The 5468-nt window shown below is 36.6% G+C and overlaps 2 pseudogenes; both read right to left on the bottom strand.

Moving 5' to 3' along the window:
• Window positions 1-531: 531 nt before the first annotated feature.
• The window catches only part of LOC116070852, a 19172-nt pseudogene continuing 14235 nt past the window's right edge, over window positions 532-5468 (bottom strand).
• On the bottom strand, window positions 2163-2263 carry LOC116071669 (annotated as a pseudogene).

Below are 5468 nucleotides of genomic sequence, written 5' to 3'. Positions count from 1 at the left end.
CATTTCTTGACCTCTTTCAGTCTCAGAGACATTAATGCCTGGCCTCTTCTCATCAGCCCATAGCTTGTAGCTTCTGTTTTTTTCCTATTTGGAAAATTTCAAGTGATGTGTCTTCAATGTGCTAGTTTTCTCTTCTGCAGTATCTAACCTGCTCTTCATCTGATCTTCATCTGTACTTCAGACCTCGTAGCTTCTATCTTTACAAGTTCGACTTGGGTCGTTTTACAAACATTATCTTTCAGTGTTTAAGTGGCATGACATAATATTCTTTTGCCTCTTTTAAGTCTTTCTTTTTTCTTATTTTTTTTCTTCAAATCTCTTTTATTGGAAGGCCACACACAACCTTCATTTCTTGTATTTGAAATCACTATATAGTTACTTTTGTGAAAATGCTGCTTGCATTTTCTACTACAAAAAAAAAAAACCCTAAAAATCATTTTATGAAGGTAGAGAAATATCCATTTTAAATTGTGAAAAAGGTGCACCATAATTACTGCTGCAGTGCATTCATGTCTGCATCTTCCATGTTTCTTAAATACCTATCTTATCTGATAATATATAATATGAAGAACAGTTATTGAGAATATCTTGTGGCTGTAGATAGCCAATCATAGGCGCAGGAGCTGCAGAAGCAGAATATGCATATGATTGTTGGTGCATATCTTTGTGCACATATGCATATGCCTGTTGGTACATATCTTTGTGCACATTTTCAACATTGCTTCCATATTGCCAAGTATTATCATAGCTTCTGGTAAGTTCCTATTGGATTACCAGTCCTAAAAACTGGTCTGAATAGCAGCAGATAGAAAATTACTTCCAACACTCCCACTGGTATAATTTACATCACTATAAACACCATTCTGAGTTTTAGCCACAAATCTCTATGAAGGAGACTAGAATACTCTCTGTCAGAGTTTTCCCTGTCTCTAAAGATGAGTTTCTGTCAAGAGAAGCACTCACCTTCTACCTCTGAAACAACTTGAGCTTCTATCTCCAACCAACTGAAGCAGCTTGGGATTAATTGCTTGATTAGCTTCCTGAATCACAGAGATAAGGTCAGTCACTGTAGTGGTTTGACGAGGAATAGCCTCCATAGACTCATGTGTGTGAATGCTTAGCCCATAGTGAGTGACACTATTTGGGGGTGTGGTCTTGTTGGAAGAAGTGCGTCACTGTGGAAGCAGGCTTTGAGGTCTTACAAACTCAAGCAAGCCAGTGTGTCTCGGTCTCCTTTAGCTGCCTTTGCATCGAGGTGTAGCATTCTCAGCCCCTTCTCCAATACCGTGTCTACCTGCACGCTGTCATTCTTCTTGCCCTGGTTAAACCTCTGAAACTGTAAGCCAGTCACAATTAAATGTTTTTCTTTATAAGAGCTGCTGTGGTCATATTGTCTCTTCACAGCAGCAGAAACCCCAAGACAGTCACACGTTTGCTTTATACTATTAGGTGTGAAGACAGTATGTGCTGTGCCTGGTTTGGTAGTGTGAGCACGTTTTCCAACATGATGAATATAATCCCCTGAGGAAGTAGAGTAGTCATAATTGATGACAAAGTTCACATCCTCCACATTGATTCCTCTAGAGGCCACATGGATTTCAATCAGAATAGGAGCTTTTCCATGTTTGAATTTATTTAGAACCCAGCTATGCTCCTGTCACTATGGATGCCCATGGTAGGCCACCCATCCCTCCTCAATTTTCTGGTAAGTTCATCATATTTTGTTTTCCTTAAGCACACACACACACACACACACACACACACACACACACACACACACACACTATGATTTTATTTTCCTCATGCATGATCATTAGATGAAAACTTTTTTCACCCTTTTCTACATCATGACATATATCCACAGTTTTTGTTGTGGCTCTTGCTAAGTTATAGTGCACCAATATTGATATGAATATAGTCTGTCAGGAAATCTTCAGCAAGCTGTCTTACTTCTTTTGGGCAGGTTGCACTATATATTAGTGTTTGCCTGTCAGGTCTTATTTGATTCATGATTTTCTTTATTTGGTGTTCAACGCCCATGTCAAGCATTCTATCAGCTTCACCGAGATCAAGATAGGTTGTTCTTCTCAGATTGGTTGCTCCACACTCTCAAATGTCCATCAGTTTTCCTGGTGTTACAACACCAATTGCCACACCTCTCTGAAAATATGGAGTGTTTCACAAATCTTTCTACGATCCTTGTGCAGGAGCCATGTTAATCTTCCCTGATGTATATAATGTATTAATATATAATGTATATAATGTATATAATGTATTATGTATATAATGTATTATGTGTGTGTATAATATAGTGCTTCCTTACAGAGTGAGGAATCTTTTATCTTTTACCTGTTAATAAACATCATTTTAATTACTTTTAATATTCCTGTCTACTAATTCTCTCATGGGTCTGTTTGAGTTTCTTAATTTTCTTTTAATTATGATAATATTTTTCTACTTTTATAGGCCTGATAATTTTAATTGGATAGTAAAGATTATGAATTTGATCTTGTTAGGTGTTATATGTTTTACTGTTCTTTTTAAAAATTTATTCTTCTCTCATATATTACAACTCAATTGCAGTTTCCCCTCCCTTCATTCCTCCCAGTCTCTCCACTCCCCCATCTCCCAGATCCACACCCACATCCACCTTCCCTTAGAAAAGAGCAGGCCTCCCAGGAACATCAAGCAAACATGGCATAACAAGTTACAATATTTCAGACATATACCATCACATCAATGCTGCACAAGTCAGCTCAGTAGGAAGAAAAGAGTACTGCAAGAAGACAAAAATGTCAGAAACAACATCCTTCCCCGCTGTTAGCAATTGTACAAGAACACCAAACTAATCAGCCCTAACATATATGCAGAGGACCTAGGTCAGACCCCTCCAACTTACCTGATCTCTGCCATCCTGTGGGAATCCCAGTCATTTGATTCTGGGGACTGCATTTTTCCTAGTGTCCCTGAAGTGATCCTTTCCCTCATCTGTAGGACTCTCCAAGCTCCACCTAATGCTTGGCTATAGGACTCTGCATCTGTTCCCATCAGTTGCTGGATGAAGTCTCTTTGGTCTCTCTAATGATGCTTATGCTATGTTCTGATCCCAGAACACTCTGCAGGCAGGATAAATTGTAGGTTGAAGGTATTTTGGATGTGTTGGTCTCCTTATCCCTCTACTTGAGACCTTGGTTACAGAAGACAGCCCGTTACTATGAGTCTTTGCCAGGTTTACTCCTCAAGTATTATACTAAGTAGATATGGAGAAAGTAGAGAGCCTTCAATTGTTCCTGATTGCAAACTTAAAGCAATTGTAGTGGAATTGCTTTAAGTTTCTTTTAATTTAATTTGATGTTGGCTATGGGCTTGCTATAAACTGCCTTTATTATGTGAAGTATGTCGCTTTTATCCATGGTCTTTCAAAGACATATCATAAAGTGGTGTTAGATTTTGTCAGCATCTAATAAGATGATCATGTGGTTTTCTTCATTCAGTTTGTTTATATGATGGGTTACATCAACATATTTTCATATATTGAAACACCTCTGTGTCTCTGGGATGAAGCCTACTTGATCATAGCAGATGACCTTTTTGATGCATCCTTGAATTCAGTTTGCAGGTAGTTTATTGAGGTTTTTGTTTGTTTGTTAGTTTTTTCATCAATGTTCATGAGGGAAATTGGTCTGTAATTCTCTTCTCTTTCTTTGTTAAATCTTTATGTGGTTTGAGTATCAGGATGACTATGGACTTATAAAATAAATTTGACATTATTTCTTCTGTTTATATTTTGTGGAATAATTTGAGGAGTATTGGTACTAGCTATTCTTTGAAAGTTGGTAGAAATCTACTCTAAAACCATCTGATCTTGGATTATTTTGATTGGGAGACTTTTAATGACTGCTTCTATTTTTTAATTTTTATGGGTTATAGGACTCTTTAAATAATTTACCTGATTTTGTTGTTGTTGTTGTTGTTTAACTTTGGTAAGTGGTATCTAGCTGGAAAATAGATTTTAGATTTAGATTTTCCAATTTGGTGGATTACAGGTTTTTGAAGTATGACCCAATGATTCTTTAGGTTTTCTCAGTGTCTGTTGTTATGTCCTCCTTTCTTTTCTAATTTTGTTAGTTTGGATATTGTTTCTCTGTCTTTTAGTTAGTTTGGATAAGTGTTTGTCTATCTTGTTGATTTTCTGAATAACAAACTCCTTTCTTCATTGATTCTTAGTATTATTATTTGTCTCTATTTTATTGATTTTGGCTTCCAGCTTGACTATTTCCTCACATCTATTACTCTTGGGAGTGTTTGCTGTTTTTCTTTTTCCTAGAGTTTTCAGGTTTGCTGTTAAATCACTAGTATGAGAGCTCTTCAATTTCTTTATGAAAGCATAAAAACTTTTATCTTGCCATAGCTTTCATTGTGTCCCTTAAGTTTGGGTATGTTGTACATTTATTTCCATTGAATTCTAGGAAGTCCTTAATATCCTTCTTGATGCAGTAGTCATTCAGTATAGCTGTTTAATTTCTATGAGTCTATAGACTTTCTGTTGTTTCTGTTGTAGAAATCTAGCTTTAATCTATGATGGCCTGATATGATAAAAGGGGCCATGTCAATTTTCTTGCAGCTATTGAGACTTGCTTTGTAACCAAGAATGTGATCAATATTGGAGAATATTTTATGAGGTGTTGAGAAGAGGGTAAATACATTTCTTGTGTGTTTTGGTGAAATGTTCTGTACATATCTATTGGGTCCATTTGATTGGTAACATCTGTTAGTGCCATTATTTCTCTGTTTAATTTATGTCTAGGTAACCTGTCCCATTGGTGAGAGTGGATTATTGAAGTCCCCCACTACAATGTGTGAGATTTGACATGTGATTTATTTATTTATTTATGAAACTTTTTTTAATTTAACAATAAGGAATATTCCCAGATGCCTATAAAGCAACTGGCAAATTGCTTGATCAATTCATAAAAACACCAATTAAATCTCCATATGTGACTCTACGAATACAAAATTGCAAGACAGTCCAACATCAAAATAAACTATTTAAAATTATCCTTTCAGATAATTTGGAAATATCACATGCCCATATGGAAAAAAAAACAATGATAAAGACACTCTTTTTTTTATTAGATATTTTTTTTATTTACATGTAAATTTCTCCTTTCCCAGTTTTCCCTCCAAAAATCAAACAAACAAACAAACAAAAACAACAAGAACAAACCCATGTTGCCTCCCCCTCCCCATGCCTACCACCCCACCCTCTCCCACTTATTGGCCCTGGCATTCCCCTACACTGGGGCACAGAACCTTCACAGGGCCGAGGTCCTCTCCTTCTATTGATGATCAAATTTACAATCCTCTACTATACACGTGCTGCCAGAACAATCAGACCCATCCATGTATAGTCCTTGGTTGGTGGTTGAGACCCTGGGAGCTCTGAGGGTGCTAGTTAGTTCATATTG

Source organism: Mastomys coucha, unplaced genomic scaffold (genome assembly GCF_008632895.1).
Source record: "Mastomys coucha isolate ucsf_1 unplaced genomic scaffold, UCSF_Mcou_1 pScaffold22, whole genome shotgun sequence".
Classification (NCBI taxonomy): Eukaryota; Metazoa; Chordata; class Mammalia; order Rodentia; family Muridae; genus Mastomys; species Mastomys coucha.
Note: the sequence above shows the minus strand (reverse complement) of the source record. Positions and strands in the feature narration are given on the sequence as shown.